This window comes from Hyla sarda, chromosome 3 (genome assembly GCF_029499605.1).
Source record: "Hyla sarda isolate aHylSar1 chromosome 3, aHylSar1.hap1, whole genome shotgun sequence".
Taxonomy (NCBI): domain Eukaryota; kingdom Metazoa; phylum Chordata; class Amphibia; order Anura; family Hylidae; genus Hyla; species Hyla sarda.
The window spans coordinates 312,487,455-312,511,684 of NC_079191.1; positions in this window are offsets into that span (position 1 = coordinate 312,487,455).

Consider the following 24,230-nt stretch of genomic DNA (forward strand, 5'->3'; position numbering starts at 1 on the left):
TTGGATGTTTGTGGACTTTTGGGAGGCAATAAAATATTGGGAGTCTTTTTTCTGTTCCTAAGATAAAATCCAATTCAGTTTTGTTTAACATTTTTTCTAGTAGCGCTGCTTCACACAGGGATTCCAGTTCCTTTATGTACTGTGTTGTGGGGTCTTCTAATAGGAGTTCATATGTTTCTGAGTCTGATAGTTGTCTATTACATTCTTTCACATATTTGTCGGTATCTAAGATCACGATGGCTCCTCCCTTATCAGCTGGTCTGATGGTGATTTGATGGTTATCTTGTAATTCTTTTATTGCCTGAATCTCCTTTTTTGTTAAATTGTTAGTTAGTTTGTTTACAGGTTTTAAATTCCGTATCTCTTTCTCCACGCAGTATCTGAAGGCGTTGATTTCTCCTCCTACTTCTTGTGTTGGGTAAAACGTAGACCTTTTCTTTAAATTAGAATGTACATAATGTTCTGCTGGGAGATCCCTTCTTTCAAGTGGTTTTTTCAGGAAATATTTTTTAAGACTCAAGTTCCTAATGAATTTTTCAATGCCGACATAAACATCAAATTTACTCATCTCTTTAGTTGGGGCGTATTTCAGGCCTTTGTCCAATAGTTTCTGTTGGTGTGGTGTCAAAATGGTTTTGCTCAAGTTGATGATCGCTGTCTCTAGCTGGATTTTCCCATCTTTTTCTTTCGGTTCGGGGTTCTCTCTTGATCCGAAATTTCTGTTTCTATGTCTAATTCTCTTTTTCTGCTGTTTTTTTCTCCTCCCAGGTGCTGATTGGATTTTTCTTGTATTTTCTTCGGCTGCATGTATGCTATCATGCTTGTCGTTCTTACTGGTTGGTGGTGTATCTGTGCTATCGTAATTGTCTCCTTCTTTTTCGTGATATTCTCTGTTGGTTGGTTTGGTTCTTGTGTTGGTATCCTCTCCTCCTCTTGTGGGTCTGGGTTTCTGTGTCTCTGGTCTCTTATTGCTTGTTCCCGTGGGTGGCTGTGTGATTGCTGAGTCTGGTGTTTGTTTCTCTGCGTTTCTTGATATGACTTCTGAGGATGGTTCCGGTATTGTGGTCTGTATCCTAAAAAATCATTCTGGGGGTAATAGTTGCCCCTCACTGGTCTATGGTTTGATCCCGATTGTGTCTGGCTTGAATAGGTGGAATAATGATTTTTGTAATAATTATGCCCTGTGTGGTGTCTTGGGCCGTCATATTGGTTGTAATGGTTATGACGTCCTCTCACCATGTTTTGGTCCTGGGTGTAATATCTTCTGTTTTCAGAGTGGTAAGTCTGTGTTTGTTGTCCTGTCTGTTCATAGGTCCGTTGATTATTCTGATCTTTCTCCCAATTACCTCTCAGTTTTCCAGATTTTTTCTTGATTATCTCTTGTTCAAGTGTGTTGAGAGATCTTATAATGGCAGTTTGATAGCGATGGTATTCTTCATTCTTTTCAAATGTTTCAATCCTTTCTTTTAATACAGTTAGATCCTCTTCCATTTTCTTGGTCAGGATTTTCCTTCTTTCTATGATCAATTTGACCAGTTCTATAGATTTTTCTTTGAAGAAAGTGTCCCACAAATTTTTGAATGGTTCATCTTCAAGGTCTCTGGATATTGTTTTGTACAACGTGAGGCCTTTTGGTACCATATTCTGTTCTACCAGGAATGTCAGGGATTTAATTTCCCATTGGTGTCTCAATGTTTTCTTTAAAAGGTTTTCCAATTGTCTGAATGTTGTAGATATATCATGATTAATTATAGGTGTTCGTTCTGGTGTTTTCGGTGAATCCTTTTCTGTCTCCTCTATGAACTGAAATTCATTTATAGTATTCTTTTTCTGTTCTAAACAGTCCCATAAATTCATTGTGGTATAGATGTGTGTTATATAGGGAATATGATCAGAGAGTACTATCTCTGGAGATAAAGAATGAATTGAAAACGATTAAGGAAGTGTGAGATGTACTCAATCTGGTGTGGTGACCGAGAACTTCAGTCTGGGTATAATCTCCTGTATACCCTGATTAAGCAGAAAATTCGTAAAGATAAATGGGGGTGACTGGTTCTCAAGGTCTTGAGTGTGATGGAAATGTGTTGTATGGTTCTGTCTGTGAATATGTAATGATGATAGTGGTGTTTATGAATAATTCAAGAGGGTGATGATGGGTGTTTGTATAAACTTGAGGGTATGTATATATATATAATGAAGGAGGGTGATAGGTGTTCCTGTATAAACTGGAGAATCTGTATATAATGATCGGTGTATATGGGAGAGAGGGAAAGGTATGGGGGAGAAAAGTATCTTGATAGGTGTTTGTGAATGATTGGAGAGGGGGATGGTAAGTGTTACTGTATAAATTGGAGAATATGCATGTATATAATGAATATTTGTGATGATAGGTGTTACTATATAAACTGCAGTATGTGTGTGTATATATTGATCGGTGTATATGGGAGAGAGAAGTATAGGGGAGAAGGAAATGATTGAAGGAGAAGGGGGATGATGAAAGAGAGATAGAGGATGGTGAAAATAAAAGAAAAGGCTCTTACTTGGATAGATAAAAGCGTAATTTATTTGTAATTTAATAATATAAAACAGGAAAAAACGCTGGGCCCTAGCGCTTATACTTTCCAATGCATATGAAACAGTTAAAATAATTCATAAGTGTAATTCATAACAAGGTCAGTAGATGAAAAGCACTAAATAGTTATACAATGTGCAATAGTAGGTAAATGAACCCGGTGCTGCGACCGCAAGGTATAACAGACCAAGTCAATTGCTCTCGGTACGGCGACCGTAGAGATGTGTGAAATAGTCAAGTAGTCCACGGTGCTGCGACCGTATGCCAGAAAGAAGAAACAAAGTCACAATGTAGCGGTGCTGCGACCGTAGTTGGTAGTACAATTCAATGGGACACAGTGTGTCAATGTTGCGAGGGTGCGTGCTGTCTCTAACAGAGTGAGGGAGCCATGGATTGGCAGTGGGCCAAAAGGAGGAAGCTCCAGCGGTTGCAAGGCTGGGTAGTGGAAAGGGGGAAGAAATATCTTGTGGTACTATGTACCTCTCACCCGGTCACTCCTATGGACTTTGTGATGTCGGTCCTCACTCTGGAAACGAAGCCGCTTGTTTGTGGCTGTCTGCGGTCACTGGTGCTCGGCTTCTCCTCGTGGCGGTGAGCGTGTTGGGCGCGTAATAGAATCCTGGCGCGCTGTGATGATCCTGTGGTTCAGCTGGTGGTGATAGTGCTTGCAATGGTGTCTACTGCCTTAAGACTAGACGCGTTTCGGACCCTCTAGGTCCGTCCTCAGTAGTCTGCTTGAACACTGCCAAATTGTGCCTTATATACAGTCCAAGTAAAAGATGGAAGGAAAACATGGTGGAAGATCCGGACCCGGGTCCAAAATGGAATAACAGGAATGGACTCGCAGTCCGGGTGGTGAAAAAAGAGGTAGGTGAATTGGGGAAATAGAGTTTGAAGAGTTAGAAGTTGTAGATGATTAGTATGTGTATATGGCAAGGTGTGGATTTGACCTAAATGTATATATATCTCCAGGTGTGTTCTTATGGAAGGTCTGATGGAGGTAATAGGTGAAGTATATATTACATGATGAATGGTATGTTTGAGGGGACAAGAGCTGAATAATTAATGTTTGCAGGTATGGCTGGGTAAATGTAGAGGTGAAAACTGTTTTTCCATGTAAACTTATGTATAAATCAATGGATCTATAGTCATGAGTAAGAAGAATATAATGAATGGTGTGTATGGAGGGACAAGAGCTGTGTAATTAACAGGTCTGGCAGGTGTATGTGGGAATGGAAACGATTAATTGTATGATTATATATAAATCAATAGATACATAGGTATATATAAGAAAAATGGGCAAGATAACTGATTGTAAGAGTAGATATGGATAACAATTGGTGATATTTTGGGTGATCTAATAAATATGAGTAAGATCAAATTAAGTGGTGCAAGTGGGAGAAGTAGTGAAAAGATATTAAAAAGATGTTTAGGTAAAAAATTGGATAATAGAGGATATATGTAGAATGTGGAGTGCTGCTCTTATTGGAACACATGATTGATAGTAATAAATATGAAATAAAAAAATAATAAAATATAAAAAATATAAAAAAATAAAATAAAATAAAATAAAAATAATAATAATAAATATAAAAATAAAAATAAATAAACAAAAATAATAATAAATAATAAAAATAAAAATAAATAAATATAAATAAATAAAAATAAAAATAGTATAAAAATAAAATAAAATAAAAAAAATAAAAAAATGTAAAATGAATATAAAAATAAAAATGCTAATAATAAAAATAAATCTAAATAATAAAAAATATTAAATAGTAAAAATGGTAAAAGATGTAGTAGAAATAAGAATAAATGTAAATAATTGAATGGGTAAAATTAGTAAAATAATATAAAATATAATATACTCTGTAGCTGCGTACTGAAATTGTCTGTTTATAGGAATCCGAAAATTTCCAAGTCTGCGTTTAATCCAAAGGGCGCCAGAGTTTGCAGGTCATAGATCGTTTTGCTTTCTTGTCTCAACATTTTCCTGATGTGGTCGCCTCCCCTCCAATCGTGTTTTACTTTTTTAATGGCTGCAAAGGTAAGTCCTGATGGGTTCCTGTTATGTTTATCTCTAAAATGCGTTGATAGAGAATGGTTCTCAAATCCTGTTTTTATGTTATGAACGTGTTCTTGTATTCTTTTTTTGAGGCTTCTTTTTGTGCGTCCTATGTATTGTAGTCCACATGGACATGTGATAATATATATCACAGACACGCTGTCACAGGTGAGGAACTCGGTTATCTTGTGTTCCTGTCCATTACCTTTGGATATTATTGTCTCCGTTTTCTTTGGGAAATCCGTGATCTTGCAGTTGGTGCATTTTCCACAGCGAAAAAAACCTTTGAGTTTTAGCCACGTTTCTGTTGGTTTTTGGGTTTCTCCAATCACTGGTTGTTTAGTACTGGGGGCTAGTTTCAGTCCCAAATTCGGCGCTTTCGTGTAAACTATCTTCGGTTTGTCAGTTAAAATTGAGTTTAAGGCTTTGTCCTGTTTTAGTAGTTCCCAATTGCGTTTGATAATATTTTCAATTTGTTTATGTTGGTTGTTAAAGGGTAGGATAATTTTCGGATTTTGTTCCATTGTTGTAAGTTTGGTCTTTGGTTTGAAATAGTCTTTTCTTTCTTGTTTTCTGATTTTTTCAAATGCATTTGTCAGTATTTTCTCTGGATAGTCTTTGTTCTTGAATTCTTCTGTTAGAGATCTTGCTTCCTCCTCAAAATCTTCCTCGTTGGTGCAATTTCTTTTTAAGCGTCTAAACTGGCCCTGGGGTACATTTAGGAGCCATTGGGGTAGGTGGCAGCTGCTGAAGAGGATATAGGAATTCCTCGCTGTGGGTTTTTTGTATGTTTGGCATTTTAAATTACCGTCATTGATTGAGATGAGAAGATCTAAAAATTCGACCCGTTCTGTACTGATTTGTGGGGTAAAACGGAGATTAAAATTATTGTCATTAAGAGAATCTAAAAATGTATCCAATTGGGGTCTTGAACCTCTCCAAATCATTATAATGTCGTCAATGTATCGCTTCCATAGGACCAGATCTGCGCCAAGCTTGGGGATAATAACCTGTTGTTCCCAATATCCCATGAACAAATTAGCATAACTTGGCGCAAATCTGGTCCCCATCGCTGTTCCGACCTTCTGGCGATAAAATTGTTGATTAAAAAAGAAATAATTATGTGTTAAAATATATTTGATACTTTCTGTTAAAAAGCCGATTTGGGTGGGAAAAAGTTCTTCTGCTTGGGTTAAAAAATAGTGCGATGCTTCTATCCCTTGTTCATGATTAATACAGGTATAGAGTGAACTTACATCTAGGGTTCCGATTATCCAGTCTTCATGCCACTCTAGTTTTTCCAATGTGGTTATGGTGTCTGTTGTATCCCGTAGATAGGATGGTATTCGTTTCACATAAGGTTGTAAGTAATGGTCTACATATTTGGATAGATTGGACGTGATAGACTGTATACCTGATACTATGGGGCGTCCAGGTGGGTCTGTTGGATGTGTGTGGACTTTTGGGAGGCAATAAAATATTGGGAGTCTTTTTTCTGTTCCTAAGATAAAATCCAATTCAGTTTTGTTTAACATTTTTTCTAGTAGCGCTGCTTCACACAGGGATTCCAGTTCCTTTATGTACTGTGTTGTGGGGTCTTCTAATAGGAGTTCATATGTTTCTGAGTCTGATAGTTGTCTATTACATTCTTTCACATATTTGTCGGTATCTAAGATCACGATGGCTCCTCCCTTATCAGCTGGTCTGATGGTGATTTGATGGTTATCTTGTAATTCTTTTATTGCCTGAATCTCCTTTTTTGTTAAATTGTTAGTTAGTTTGTTTACAGGTTTTAAATTCCGTATCTCTTTCTCCACGCAGTATCTGAAGGCGTTGATTTCTCCTCCTACTTCTTGTGTTGGGTAAAACGTAGACCTTTTCTTTAAATTAGAATGTACATAATGTTCTGCTGGGAGATCCCTTCTTTCAAGTGGTTTTTTCAGGAAATATTTTTTAAGACTCAAGTTCCTAATGAATTTTTCAATGCCGACATAAACATCAAATTTACTCATCTCTTTAGTTGGGGCGTATTTCAGGCCTTTGTCAAATAGTTTCTGTTGGTGTGGTGTCAAAATGGTTTTGCTCAAGTTGATGATCGCTGTCTCTAGCTGGATTTTCCCATCTTTTTCTTTCGGTTCGGGGTTCTCTCTTGATCCGAAATTTCTGTTTCTATGTCTAATTCTCTTTTTCTGCTGTTTTTTTCTCCTCCCAGGTGCTGATTGGATTTTTCTTGTATTTTCTTCGGCTGCATGTATGCTATCATGCTTGTCGTTCTTACTGGTTGGTGGTGTATCTGTGGTGTAATTGTCTCCTTCTTTTTCGTGATATTCTCTGTTGGTTGGTTTGGTTCTTGTGTTGGTATCCTCTCCTCCTCTTGTGGGTCTGGGTTTCTGTGTCTCTGGTCTCTTATTGCTTGTTCCCGTGGGTGGCTGTGTGATTGCTGAGTCTGGTGTTTGTTTCTCTGCGTTTCTGCATATGACTTCTGAGGATGGTTCCGGTATTGTGGTCTGTATCCTAAAAAATCATTCTGGGGGTAATAGTTGCCCCTCACTGGTCTATGGTTTGATCCCGATTGTGTCTGGCTTGAATAGGTGGAATAATGATTTTTGTAATAATTATGCCCTGTGTGGTGTCTTGGGCCGTCATATTGGTTGTAATGGTTATGACGTCCTCTCACCATGTTTTGGTCCTGGGTGTAATATCTTCTGTTTTCAGAGTGGTAAGTCTGTGTTTGTTGTCCTGTCTGTTCATAGGTCCGTTGATTATTCTGATCTTTCTCCCAATTACCTCTCAGTTTTCCAGATTTTTTCTTGATTATCTCTTGTTCAAGTGTGTTGAGAGATCTTATAATGGCAGTTTGATAGCGATGGTATTCTTCATTCTTTTCAAATGTTTCAATCCTTTCTTTTAATACAGTTAGATCCTCTTCCATTTTCTTGGTCAGGATTTTCCTTCTTTCTATGATCAATTTGACCAGTTCTATAGATTTTTCTTTGAAGAAAGTGTCCCACAAATTTTTGAATGGTTCATCTTCAAGGTCTCTGGATATTGTTTTGTACAACGTGAGGCCTTTTGGTACCATATTCTGTTCTACCAGGAATGTCAGGGATTTAATTTCCCATTGGTGTCTCAATGTTTTCTTTAAAAGGTTTTCCAATTGTCTGAATGTTGTAGATATATCATGATTAATTATAGGTGTTCGTTCTGGTGTTTTCGGTGAATCCTTTTCTGTCTCCTCTATGAACTGAAATTCATTTATAGTATTCTTTTTCTGTTCTAAACAGTCCCATAAATTCATTGTGGTATAGATGTGTGTTATATAGGGAATATGATCAGAGAGTACTATCTCTGGAGATAAAGAATGAATTGAAAACGATTAAGGAAGTGTGAGATGTACTCAATCTGGTGTGGTGACCGAGAACTTCAGTCTGGGTATAATCTCCTGTATACCCTGATTAAGCAGAAAATTCGTAAAGATAAATGGGGGTGACTGGTTCTCAAGGTCTTGAGTGTGATGGAAATGTGTTGTATGGTTCTGTCTGTGAATATGTAATGATGATAGTGGTGTTTATGAATAATTCAAGAGGGTGATGATGGGTGTTTGTATAAACTTGAGGGTATGTATATATATATATAATGAAGGAGGGTGATAGGTGTTCCTGTATAAACTGGAGAATCTGTATATAATGATCGGTGTATATGGGAGAGAGGGAAAGGTATGGGGGAGAAAAGTATCTTGATAGGTGTTTGTGAATGATTGGAGAGGGGGATGGTAAGTGTTACTGTATAAATTGGAGAATATGCATGTATATAATGAATATTTGTGATGATAGGTGTTACTATATAAACTGCAGTATGTGTGTGTATATATTGATCGGTGTATATGGGAGAGAGAAGTATAGGGGAGAAGGAAATGATTGAAGGAGAAGGGGGATGATGAAAGAGAGATAGAGGATGGTGAAAATAAAAGAAAAGGCTCTTACTTGGATAGATAAAAGCGTAATTTATTTGTAATTTAATAATATAAAACAGGAAAAAACGCTGGGCCCTAGCGCTTATACTTTCCAATGCATATGAAACAGTTAAAATAATTCATAAGTGTAATTCATAACAAGGTCAGTAGATGAAAAGCACTAAATAGTTATACAATGTGCAATAGTAGGTAAATGAACCCGGTGCTGCGACCGCAAGGTATAACAGACCAAGTCAATTGCTCTCGGTACGGCGACCGTAGAGATGTGTGAAATAGTCAAGAAAGCAAAATGATCTATGACCTGCAAACTCTGGCGCCCTTTGGATTAAACGCAGACTTGGAAATTTTCGGATTCCTATAAACAGACAATTTCAGTACGCAGCTACAGAGTATATTATATTTTATATTATTTTACTAATTTTACCCATTCAATTATTTACATTTATTCTTATTTCTACTACATCTTTTACCATTTTTACTATTTTATATTTTTTATTATTTAGATTTATTTTTATTATTAGCATTTTTATTTTTATATTTTATTTTATTTTTATACTATTTTTATTTTTATTTATTTATATTTATTTATTTTTATTTTTATTATTTATTATTATTTTTGTTTATTTATTTTTATTTTTATATTTATTATTATTATTTTTATTTTATTTTATTTTATTTTTTTATATTTTTTATATTTTATTATTTTTTTATTTCATATTTATTACTATCAATCATGTGTTCCAATAAGAGCAGCACTCCACATTCTACATATATCCTCTATTATCCAATTTTTTACCTAAACATCTTTTTAATATCTTTTCACTACTTCTCCCACTTGCACCACTTAATTTGATCTTACTCATATTTATTAGATCACCCAAAATATCACCAATTGTTATCCATATCTACTCTTACAATCAGTTATCTTGCCCATTTTTCTTATATATACCTATGTATCTATTGATTTATATATAATCATACAATTAATCGTTTCCATTCCCACATACACCTGCCAGACCTGTTAATTACACAGCTCTTGTCCCTCCATACACACCATTCATTATATTCTTCTTACTCATGACTATAGATCCATTGATTTATACATAAGTTTACATGGAAAAACAGTTTTCACCTCTACATTTACCCAGCCATACCTGCAAACATTAATTATTCAGCTCTTGTCCCCTCAAACATACCATTCATCATGTAATATATACTTCACCTATTACCTCCATCAGACCTTCCATAAGAACACACCTGGAGATATATATACATTTAGGTCAAATCCACACCTTGCCATATACACATACTAATCATCTACAACCTCTAACTCTTCAAACTCTATTTCCCCAATTCACCTACCTCTTTTTTCACCACCCGGACTGCGAGTCCATTCCTGTTATTCCATTTTGGACCCGGGTCCGGATCTTCCACCATGTTTTCCTTCCATCTTTTACTTGGACTGTATATAAGGCACAATTTGGCAGTGTTCAAGCAGACTACTGAGGACGGACCTAGAGGGTCCGAAACGCGTCTAGTCTTAAGGCAGTAGACACCATTGCAAGCACTATCACCACCAGCTGAACCACAGGATCATCACAGCGCGCCAGGATTCTATTACGCGCCCAACACGCTCACCGCCACGAGGAGAAGCCGAGCACCAGTGACCGCAGACAGCCACAAACAAGCGGCTTCGTTTCCAGAGTGAGGACCGACATCACAAAGTCCATAGGAGTGACCGGGTGAGAGGTACATAGTACCACAAGATATTTCTTCCCCCTTTCCACTACCCAGCCTTGCAACCGCTGGAGCTTCCTCCTTTTGGCCCACTGCCAATCCATGGCTCCCTCACTCTGTTAGAGACAGCACGCACCCTCGCAACATTGACACACTGTGTCCCATTGAATTGTACTACCAACTACGGTCGCAGCACCGCTACATTGTGACTTTGTTTCTTCTTTCTGGCATACGGTCGCAGCACCGTGGACTACTTGACTATTTCACACATCTCTACGGTCGCCGTACCGAGAGCAATTGACTTGGTCTGTTATACCTTGCGGTCGCAGCACCGGGTTCATTTACCTACTATTGCACATTGTATAACTATTTAGTGCTTTTCATCTACTGACCTTGTTATGAATTACACTTATGAATTATTTTAACTGTTTCATATGCATTGGAAAGTATAAGCGCTAGGGCCCAGCGTTTTTTCCTGTTTTATATTATTAAATTACAAATAAATTACGCTTTTATCTATCCAAGTAAGAGCCTTTTCTTTTATTTTCACCATCCTCTATCTCTCTTTCATCATCCCCCTTCTCCTTCAATCATTTCCTTCTCCCCTATACTTCTCTCTCCCATATACACCGATCAATATATACACACACATACTGCAGTTTATATAGTAACACCTATCATCACAAATATTCATTATATACATGCATATTCTCCAATTTATACAGTAACACTTACCATCCCCCTCTCCAATCATTCACAAACACCTATCAAGATACTTTTCTCCCCCATACCTTTCCCTCTCTCCCATATACACCGATCATTATATACAGATTCTCCAGTTTATACAGGAACACCTATCACCCTCCTTCATTATATATATATATACATACCCTCAAGTTTATACAAACACCCATCATCACCCTCTTGAATTATTCATAAACACCACTATCATCATTACATATTCACAGACAGAACCATACAACACATTTCCATCACACTCAAGACCTTGAGAACCAGTCACCCCCATTTATCTTTACGAATTTTCTGCTTAATCAGGGTATACAGGAGATTATACCCAGACTGAAGTTCTCGGTCACCACACCAGATTGAGTACATCTCACACTTCCTTAATCGTTTTCAATTCATTCTTTATCTCCAGAGATAGTACTCTCTGATCATATTCCCTATATAACACACATCTATACCACAATGAATTTATGGGACTGTTTAGAACAGAAAAAGAATACTATAAATGAATTTCAGTTCATAGAGGAGACAGAAAAGGATTCACCGAAAACACCAGAACGAACACCTATAATTAATCATGATATATCTACAACATTCAGACAATTGGAAAACCTTTTAAAGAAAACATTGAGACACCAATGGGAAATTAAATCCCTGACATTCCTGGTAGAACAGAATATGGTACCAAAAGGCCTCACGTTGTACAAAACAATATCCAGAGACCTTGAAGATGAACCATTCAAAAATTTGTGGGACACTTTCTTCAAAGAAAAATCTATAGAACTGGTCAAATTGATCATAGAAAGAAGGAAAATCCTGACCAAGAAAATGGAAGAGGATCTAACTGTATTAAAAGAAAGGATTGAAACATTTGAAAAGAATGAAGAATACCATCGCTATCAAACTGCCATTATAAGATCTCTCAACACACTTGAACAAGAGATAATCAAGAAAAAATCTGGAAAACTGAGAGGTAATTGGGAGAAATATCAGAATAATCAACGGACCTATGAACAGACAGGACAACAAACACAGACTTACCACTCTGAAAACAGAAGATATTACACCCAGGACCAAAACATGGTGAGAGGACGTCATAACCATTACAACCAATATGACGGCCCAAGACACCACACAGGGCATAATTATTACAAAAATCATTATTCCACCTATTCAAGCCAGACACAATCGGGATCAAACCATAGACCAGTGAGGGGCAACTATTACCCCCAGAATGATTTTTTAGGATACAGACCACAATACCGGAACCATCCTCAGAAGTCATATGCAGAAACGCAGAGAAACAAACACCAGACTCAGCAATCACACAGCCACCCACGGGAACAAGCAATAAGAGACCAGAGACACAGAAACCCAGACCCACAAGAGGAGGAGAGGATACCAACACAAGAACCAAACCAACCAACAGAGAATATCACGAAAAAGAAGGAGACAATTACACCACAGATACACCACCAACCAGTAAGAACGACAAGCATGATAGCATACATGCAGCCGAAGAAAATACAAGAAAAATCCAATCAGCACCTGGGAGGAGAAAAAAACAGCAGAAAAAGAGAATTAGACATAGAAACAGAAATTTCGGATCAAGAGAGAACCCCGAACCGAAAGAAAAAGATGGGAAAATCCAGCTAGAGACAGCGATCATCAACTTGAGCAAAACCATTTTGACACCACACCAACAGAAACTATTTGACAAAGGCCTGAAATACGCCCCAACTAAAGAGATGAGTAAATTTGATGTTTATGTCGGCATTGAAAAATTCATTAGGAACTTGAGTCTTAAAAAATATTTCCTGAAAAAACCACTTGAAAGAAGGGATCTCCCAGCAGAACATTATGTACATTCTAATTTAAAGAAAAGGTCTACGTTTTACCCAACACAAGAAGTAGGAGGAGAAATCAACGCCTTCAGATACTGCGTGGAGAAAGAGATACGGAATTTAAAACCTGTAAACAAACTAACTAACAATTTAACAAAAAAGGAGATTCAGGCAATAAAAGAATTACAAGATAACCATCAAATCACCATCAGACCAGCTGATAAGGGAGGAGCCATCGTGATCTTAGATACCGACAAATATGTGAAAGAATGTAATAGACAACTATCAGACTCAGAAACATATGAACTCCTATTAGAAGACCCCACAACACAGTACATAAAGGAACTGGAATCCCTGTGTGAAGCAGCGCTACTAGAAAAAATGTTAAACAAAACTGAATTGGATTTTATCTTAGGAACAGAAAAAAGACTCCCAATATTTTATTGCCTCCCAAAAGTCCACACACATCCAACAGACCCACCTGGACGCCCCATAGTATCAGGTATACAGTCTATCACGTCCAATCTATCCAAATATGTAGACCATTACTTACAACCTTATGTGAAACGAATACCATCCTATCTACGGGATACAACAGACACCATAACCACATTGGAAAAACTAGAGTGGCATGAAGACTGGATAATCGGAACCCTAGATGTAAGTTCACTCTATACCTGTATTAATCATGAACAAGGGATAGAAGCATCGCACTATTTTTTAACCCAAGCAGAAGAACTTTTTCCCACCCAAATCGGCTTTTTAACAGAAAGTATCAAATATATTTTAACACATAATTATTTCTTTTTTAATCAACAATTTTATCGCCAGAAGGTCGGAACAGCGATGGGGACCAGATTTGCGCCAAGTTATGCTAATTTGTTCATGGGATATTGGGAACAACAGGTTATTATCCCCAAGCTTGGCGCAGATCTGGTCCTATGGAAGCGATACATTGACGACATTATAATGATTTGGAGAGGTTCAAGACCCCAATTGGATACATTTTTAGATTCTCTTAATGACAATAATTTTAATCTCCGTTTTACCCCACAAATCAGTACAGAACGGGTCGAATTTTTAGATCTTCTCATCTCAATCAATGACGGTAATTTAAAATGCCAAACATACAAAAAACCCACAGCGAGGAATTCCTATATCCTCTTCAGCAGCTGCCACCTACCCCAATGGCTCCTAAATGTACCCCAGGGCCAGTTTAGACGCTTAAAAAGAAATTGCACCAACGAGGAAGATTTTGAGGAGGAAGCAAGATCTCTAACAGAAGAATTCAAGAACAAAGACTATCCAGAGAAAATACTGACAAATGCATTTGAAAAAATCAGAAAACAAGAAAGAAAAGACTATTTCAAACCAAAGACCAAACTTACAACAATGGAACAAAATCCGAAAATTATCCTACCCTTTAACAACCAACATAAACAAATTGAAAATATTATCAAACGCAATTGGGAACTACTAAAACAGGACAAAGCCTTAAACTCAATTTTAACTGACAAACCGAAGATAGTTTACACGAAAGCGCCGAATTTGGGACTGAAACTAGCCCCCAGTACTAAAAAACCAGTGATTGGAGAAACCCAAAAACCAACAGAAACGTGGCTAAAACTCAAAGGTTTTTTTCGCTGTGGAAAATGCACCAACTGCAAGATCACGGATTTCCCAAAGAAAACGGAGACAATAATATCCAAAGGTAATGGACAGGAACACAAGATAACCGAGTTCCTCACCTGTGACAGCGTGTCTGTGATATATATTATCACATGTCCATGTGGACTACAATACATAGGACGCACAAAAAGAAGCCTCAAAAAAAGAATACAAGAACACGTTCATAACATAAAAACAGGATTTGAGAACCATTCTCTATCAACGCATTTTAGAGATAAACATAACAGGAACCCATCAGGACTTACCTTTGCAGCCATTAAAAAAGTAAAACACGATTGGAGGGGAGGCGACCACATCAGGAAAATGTTGAGACAAGAAAGCAAAACGATCTATGACCTGCAAACTCTGGCGCCCTTTGGATTAAACGCAGACTTGGAAATTTTCGGATTCCTATAAACAGACAATTTCAGTACGCAGCTACAGAGTATATTATATTTTATATTATTTTACTAATTTTACCCATTCAATTATTTACATTTATTCTTATTTCTACTACATCTTTTACCATTTTTACTATTTAATATTTTTTATTATTTAGATTTATTTTTATTATTAGCATTTTTATTTTTATATTCATTTTACATTTTTTTATTTTTTTTATTTTATTTTATTTTTATACTATTTTTATTTTTATTTATTTATATTTATTTATTTTTATTTTTATTATTTATTATTATTTTTGTTTATTTATTTTTATTTTTATATTTATTATTATTATTTTTATTTTATTTTATTTTATTTTTTTATATTTTTTATATTTTATTATTTTTTTATTTCATATTTATTACTATCAATCATGTGTTCCAATAAGAGCAGCACTCCACATTCTACATATATCCTCTATTATCCAATTTTTTACCTAAACATCTTTTTAATATCTTTTCACTACTTCTCCCACTTGCACCACTTAATTTGATCTTACTCATATTTATTAGATCACCCAAAATATCACCAATTGTTATCCATATCTACTCTTACAATCAGTTATCTTGCCCATTTTTCTTATATATACCTATGTATCTATTGATTTATATATAATCATACAATTAATCGTTTCCATTCCCACATACACCTGCCAGACCTGTTAATTACACAGCTCTTGTCCCTCCATACACACCATTCATTATATTCTTCTTACTCATGACTATAGATCCATTGATTTATACATAAGTTTACATGGAAAAACAGTTTTCACCTCTACATTTACCCAGCCATACCTGCAAACATTAATTATTCAGCTCTTGTCCCCTCAAACATACCATTCATCATGTAATATATACTTCACCTATTACCTCCATCAGACCTTCCATAAGAACACACCTGGAGATATGTATAAAGCCTGATGGGCTGTGTTTGTGCGAGGGGCGGAAGTAATTATCGCTCCCTGCACTTCCAGGTGGGGCTCATTGGGAACAGGTGGGGGCGTGTGTATATAACTTCCCCCTCTCCTACAGGGGCGGAGCACGTGTCGTTTGTGGAATCTCTGCTTCCTGTGGCAGGCTGGTGTTTGAATCTCCCACAAAAATCTTCAGAGCTGCTGCTCACGGTGCCGAGGCCTCGCTGTTCATGAGTTTGGGGGGTGCAGGCGCGGCATCCTGGCAGCTCCGCTGGCTGTCTTATCTGGGGATGCTGTCTCACTCTGATTATAAGGTAATATTGGGCAGGTATGGTTCTGGCTGGCTCTGCCCGCAGCGGTAGTGGGGGCCAGGAGCGGCAAGCAGGTGAGTTAAATCGGTGCTGGGGGTGGTGCGGCCTCAGCATTTTGCGCAGCCCGCTAGCTGCCTCATGGCGACATGTGGACCGCCCGCCACCCACACAACTACAATTGTCTATGCCCTTGGGACAGGTTGCGGCAGCTGCCCAGTCCTCTGTCAGCTTGTCTGCTATCGTTAATCTAAAGTATAGTGTAATGCTCTGCGGAGGGTTGTTTCAATATAAAGTTTGCTGTATACAGTGTGGTGCAATGCTCTGCAAAGAGTCGTTTCAATATAACTTTTGCTGTGTGGTGCGGTGCTCTGCGGGGTATACGGTGCCCTTGCAGTATACGGTACAGTGTAATGCTCTGCAAAGGGTCTCGTTACAATATAACATGTACTGTATAACGGTATAGTGCAGTGCTCTGCAGATGGTCTCGTTACAATATAGTATACATGATATACAGTTATGGTGCAATAATCTGCAGATGGTCTTGTTACAATATAGTATACATGATATACAGTTAAGGTGCAATGCTCTGCAGATGGTCTCATTACAATATAGTATACATGATATAGTTAAGGTGCAATGCTCTGCAGATGGTCTCATTACAATATAGTGTTCATGATATACAGCTATGGTGCTATGCTCTGCAGATGGTCTTGTTACAATATAATATATACTATATACAGTATAGTGCTATACTCTGCAGATGGTCTCATTATAAACAAACTTTATACAGTTAGTGCAATGCTCTGCAGATGGGATAATTTCAATACAACATATTATATAGGGCATAGTGCAATGCTCTGCAGAGGGTCGTTACAGTTAGCATGTCCAGTGTGGTGCAGTGCTCTGTGAAGGGTCTCGTTGCAACACAGGGTGGCATTTACTGTTTGGTGTGGTGCAATACTCTGCAGAGGATCACGTTGCAGGGTAGCATATGCTGTGTGTGGTGATACAGTGCTCTGTAGACTGTCTTGTTTCAATATAGTATATAGTAGGGTGCAATGCTCTGTAGAGATATAACATAGGCTACATCCAAATAAATCATAGTATACACAGTGTTATTTGCACGATCATGGTATCCATACGGTTCATACGCTTGGTTTATTATGGGCATACACGCATTACTGGTACAAGGTGCACACGAGTAGAGCATCTTCACGGTTTGATAACTCCATGAGTTTCTTATTGTCCGTACTCTCATGGTTAATTCATACGCTTATGGCACACTGCTCGTACGCGCTTAGTATGTATACAGTTTCATGTGCTAATATCATTATATACGGTACATATACTCACTGACGATACATTCACAGCATTTATACTGGGCAAACTCGTTTATGCTGTTCACCTCATGGTTATTCTCTCACTCACTGGTGTTTTACACGGTCCACAAACTTGGCATTAATGCTGTTCACATATTCTTGGCATGTTCACGGTCTTACGTTCTTTCTACCATGTTACGTTCATGGCAGACAAACACCTCGTACTTATCACTGGTTCATACGCTCAAAGTATCATTCGGTTCATATGTTAATGGTATTTCATACTGGTTACGGCAGTATACTGCCTATAGCAATTATACGGTTCATACACTCATGGCAGTTATAGTGGTCACACTCTCACGGTTCTTAAGTTGTTCACATGTTCACCGCAGGGTTCATACGGTTCATACGCTCATGGCGGTTGTATTGGTTGCACGGTCATGGTTTTGTTGTTCACGTGTTCACCGCATTCATACACGCAGGTTTTATACGCTCATGGCAGTTACAATGGTCACACGGTTATGGTTTTGTTGTTCACACGTTCATCGCATTCATACATGCAGGGTTCATACCCTCATGGCAGTTATATGGGTTACACGGTCATGGTTTTGTTGTTCACGCGTTCACCGCATTCATACACGCAGGTTTCATACGCTCATGGCAGTTACATCGGTCACACGGTTATGGTTTAGTTGTTCACACGTTCATCGCATTCATACACGCAGGGTTCATACGCTCATGGCAGTTATATTGGTTACACGGTCATTGTTTTGTTGTTCACACGTTCATCGCATTCATACATGCCTAGTTCATACGCTCATGGCAGTTATATTGGTTACACGGTCATTGTTTTGTTGTTCACACGTTCACCGCATTCATACATGCAGGGTTCATACACTCATGGCAGTTATATTGGTTACACGGTCATGGTTTTGTTGTTCACATGTTCACCGCATTCATACACGCAGGTTTCCTATGGTTCTCACACATAGTGACATGCTGTTTCGTGCAGTTGTGGCCACGCGCTCATAGCATGTTCACAGCATTATACTGCTCATAGTACTCATACCTCATAGCGTCATACCACATATTAATTCGTAGCACATATGCTCGACGCTTATACTGCACATGTACTTGTAGCGTTTATACTGCACATACACATGGCCTACATCAGGCACATACGCTCTTAGCATTGATATCGCAAGTATACTCATAGCATTATACTGCTCATAGTATCATATCACTATACGCTCATAGCATTTATACAACATACACGCTCGTTGTATTCATACCACAGACATGTTCACGTCATGTATATTGCACATAGAATTGTAGCAATACACTACACGGACATTCGTAGCATTCATTCTGTACATACGATGGTAGTAATTATTATGCTGACACGTTGTAGTACTTATTCTGTGTACATGTAGCATTCATTCTGTTATGTTCTCTGCACTAACATACATAGCGTTTACTGTACATGGGTAATGGTATTTATTCTGCATGTTCATTCATAGCGTCTTCACTACACACATGCTCCCGTAGCTTTTACTGTACATATGTTTATAGCATTCATTCTGTGTATTCGTGCATAGTCTTTTATACGGAAAGTTCACTCAGGTTTGTCAGGATGTAGCCCTATTGCCTGACTCCTCTTCAGGTTAAGGGGTCAATGTCGGTTGCTACTGACTTGTTCAGAGCAATCGCATTGTTGTTTATTGTCATGTCCTGCAAGTTCTCAGGTCAGATACAACCTCCTCTGTTGTATTTCACGACTAAGTTATCAGTTAGTTATAGAACACATATTCAACTATCCGGCACAGGTACTCGTTCAAGGGTGGTCATCATTTTAGTGGCACTAATCGGCTGTTTAATACCCGGTCACCTGACTCGTTCCTTCAGGGGTTGAATCGCGGTTGTTACTGACTCACATTCAGAGCAACCAATTTCAGGAATAGTCACAATGTTAACCTGTTGCCTGACTCCTCTTCAGGTTAAGGGGTAATGTCGGTTGCTACTGACTCGTATTCAGAGCAATTTTGTCGTTGGTGTATTTGTTATGACCTGACACGTTTTCAGGTCAGATACAACCTCGTCTGTTGTATTTCTCGATTATGTTATTTCGTTATAGTACACAGATTCAACTCTCTGGCATAGTTGCACGTTATGCTCATAGTCTGGTTATGTTCATAGCTTTATTTTGTTGTACTGCACATGGGTAATAGTTTTTCTGCATTTCCATCCTTAGAGTCTACACTACACATATGCTCCCGTAGCTTTACTGTACTCATGCTCATAGCTTTCATACTGCATATTCGTGCATAATGTTTATACGGAAAGGTTATACAGCTTTGTTAGGATGTTGCCCTATTTGCCTGACTCCTTCAGCTTAAGGAGTTAATGTCGGTTGCTACCGACAAATTTTCAGAGCAATTACATTGTGGTTCATTGTCACGACCTGAGACGTTCTCAGGACAGATACAGCCTCCTCCGTGGTATTTCATGACCACGTTATCAGTTACTTATAGTAGACATATTCAACTATCCGGCATAGTTGCACGTTGTCTATCTTTTTAGATATGTTTACACTTTATTTTCTAGGCATGTATGAGGTACTCATAATGATGTTAGAGCATAAATTCATAACGTTCCTTACGTTTTCACGGTACTTACGCTCCCAGCTTGTGTATGATACATGCACCAGTACACAGCATTTGTTGCATACTACCATAGTTGTATGCGGGTAGGTTATGTGCATTCGTTCCTAGTGTTGAATAGCAGTTGCACCTCTGGCTGTACATAGATTTACAAGACACGATTACAGTATTCATATGGTGCTTACATTCATTGCAGATATATCGAGCACATATTCTTAAACCTCCTACGTCTGCAGGGGGGGATGCACCACATAGGTTATTGTTAGACATGTCTCAGAGCAATAACATATTGAGTAGCGACTTGTAGTTGGGTATACTGTTAGCAGGTTATGCCACACATACGGTTAACATGTTTCATATGGTGCACACAGGGGAGGTAGATCCTTTGCTTAGGGTATTGGACACAATTGGTCATTTTTGTTACTGACACGCCTTCAGAACAACACGCCGGCTTCATACAGGTATCTTGTCATGAATACTCATGATGTTACCCTGTTGCCTGACTCCTCTTCAGGTTAAAAGGGGTAATGCCAGTTGCTACTGACTCGTTTTCAGAGCAATTTTGTCGTGTGTTATATTTGTTATGACCTGACACGTTTTCAGGTCAGATACAACCTCGTCTGTTGTATTTCTCGATGACGTTATAATTTCGTTATAGTACACAGATTCAACTATCTGGCATAATTGCACGTTCTCTTTTAAGGAGGGCCAGCATTTAGTTGCAGATATATTCTGCATTTAATACACAGTTTCATGACTCATTTCTTTAGGATCGGGGATTGAATCATGGTTGCTGCTGTCTCATTTCAGAGCAATTGATTTGACATGGTTATGTAGGTAATCTGACACGTTTCAGATAGTATACAATCTCAATATGGCATTTCACACTTACGTATTTGAGAAAAAAAAAATAAGTGGTTTACAAAGACCTGTGACGTTTACAGGCACAATGATTTCACAAAGACCTGTCATGTCTACAGGCTCGATGGTTCCGCGGGGACCTGTGACGGGTTCAGGCACGACGGTGTCACAAAGACCTGTCAGGTCTACAGACATGATGGTTCATCTAAACACTGGTCACGTCTACAGATACGTTGCTCTCGCAGGGAGCTGTCATCTGCAATGGGTCATCACTTCCAAGTCCAGTTGGGTCAGTACAGTGGCTAGTTAGGTATGTCTGTTACAGTCTCAATCAGGTAAGGTGCCTTCGTGAACCTTGTCATGCGACATGACCCACACGATCTATCAGGTAGATAGGTATTTCTTGTCATTTACCTGTCAGTTTAGTTTTTGCCTCTTAAATAGCAGGGGATTGGTGCTTGTCAGACCTGCCATGAAGTTAGCCTTTCCGTGTCCATTTGAAGTAATGTCACAAGTAGGGATGGTGATAGGTATAGTTCAGTTAGTATTTGGCAGGGAAGGTTATTCTCAGGTTGATTCTTTACAGATGGACGTTACTACCACGGTTTCAAAGGTATGGTTACCACCTCTAGTAGTCACTAGTTGGTCAGGGCTACTCTTTCAGCACATTAGGTATAGTCTACTTCGGGTATGTGAAGATTGATGCTGGATGTAGGATGTTTTATTTCAGGAATTGTATTCATCCTAGCATGGTTGCTTTTTGCCCTCTATAGGCATGCCCTCATTGCGCGGTTATGGCACAACTCAGACCGCTATGCTAGGGTAAGATCTTGTATAGGTATGTAGGCAATCTTTCCTGTCACTAGAACACGTATGGAGCCCCGATCACAAGTATAAAGCCTGATGGGCTGTGTTTGTGCGAGGGGCGGAAGTAATTATCGCTCCCTGCACTTCCAGGTGGGGCTCATTGGGAACAGGTGGGGGCGTGTGTATATAACTTCCCCCTCTCCTACAGGGGCGGAGCACGTGTCGTTTGTGGAACCCTCCCAACCCTCCCTTATCTTATTCCTTCACTATAGTGCATGCCCTCTATAGGCATGCCCTCATTGCGCGGTTATGGCACAACTCAGACCGCTATGCTAGGGTAAGATCTTGTATAGGTATGTAGGCAATCTTTCCTGTCACTAGTACACGTATGGAGCCCCGATCACAAATATACATTTAGGTCAAATCCACACCTTGCCATATACACATACTAATCATCTACAACCTCTAACTCTTCAAACTCTATTTCCCCAATTCACCTACCTCTTTTTTCACCACCCGGACTGCGAGTCCATTCCTGTTATTCCATTTTGGACCCGGGTCCGGATCTTCCACCATGTTTTCCTTCCATCTTTTACTTGGACTGTATATAAGGCACAATTTGGCAGTGTTCAAGCAGACTACTGAGGACGGACCTAGAGGGTCCGAAACGCGTCTAGTCTTAAGGCAGTAGACACCATTGCAAGCACTATCACCACCAGCTGAACCACAGGATCATCACAGCGCGCCAGGATTCTATTACGCGCCCAACACGCTCACCGCCACGAGGAGAAGCCGAGCACCAGTGACCGCAGACAGCCACAAACAAGCGGCTTCGTTTCCAGAGTGAGGACCGACATCACAAAGTCCATAGGAGTGACCGGGTGAGAGGTACATAGTACCACAAGATATTTCTTCCCCCTTTCCACTACCCAGCCTTGCAACCGCTGGAGCTTCCTCCTTTTGGCCCACTGCCAATCCATGGCTCCCTCACTCTGTTAGAGACAGCACGCACCCTCGCAACATTGACACACTGTGTCCCATTGAATTGTACTACCAACTACGGTCGCAGCACCGCTACATTGTGACTTTGTTTCTTCTTTCTGGCATACGGTCGCAGCACCGTGGACTACTTGACTATTTCACACATCTCTACGGTCGCCGTACCGAGAGCAATTGACTTGGTCTGTTATACCTTGCGGTCGCAGCACCGGGTTCATTTACCTACTATTGCACATTGTATAACTATTTAGTGCTTTTCATCTACTGACCTTGTTATGAATTACACTTATGAATTATTTTAACTGTTTCATATGCATTGGAAAGTATAAGCGCTAGGGCCCAGCGTTTTTTCCTGTTTTATATTATTAAATTACAAATAAATTACGCTTTTATCTATCCAAGTAAGAGCCTTTTCTTTTATTTTCACCATCCTCTATCTCTCTTTCATCATCCCCCTTCTCCTTCAATCATTTCCTTCTCCCCTATACTTCTCTCTCCCATATACACCGATCAATATATACACACACATACTGCAGTTTATATAGTAACACCTATCATCACAAATATTCATTATATACATGCATATTCTCCAATTTATACAGTAACACTTACCATCCCCCTCTCCAATCATTCACAAACACCTATCAAGATACTTTTCTCCCCCATACCTTTCCCTCTCTCCCATATACACCGATCATTATATACAGATTCTCCAGTTTATACAGGAACACCTATCACCCTCCTTCATTATATATATATACATACCCTCAAGTTTATACAAACACCCATCATCACCCTCTTGAATTATTCATAAACACCACTATCATCATTACATATTCACAGACAGAACCATACAACACATTTCCATCACACTCAAGACCTTGAGAACCAGTCACCCCCATTTATCTTTACGAATTTTCTGCTTAATCAGGGTATACAGGAGATTATACCCAGACTGAAGTTCTCGGTCACCACACCAGATTGAGTACATCTCACACTTCCTTAATCGTTTTCAATTCACCTTTTAATGTTAGGGTTTGTTAACCCCTCTTGTGTACTCATGCTGCTGCCTGCTCCTGTCTGTGTCATTCAGCAGCTACATGGTTTAGTGATGCTGCTGGGCCTAGGACATTGCCTATATATGTTTATGGTAGCACTAGGTACCATACATCTTCAATTGAAATTTCAAATTTCATCTTTTATTATTAGAGATTGTGAGGTCCTATTGTCTCCTCATCTGCCGCCAACTCCAGGCTGTGCCATTCAGACACTATATGGTCTTTTCATGCTTCATCCACCTCCAGGCTGTG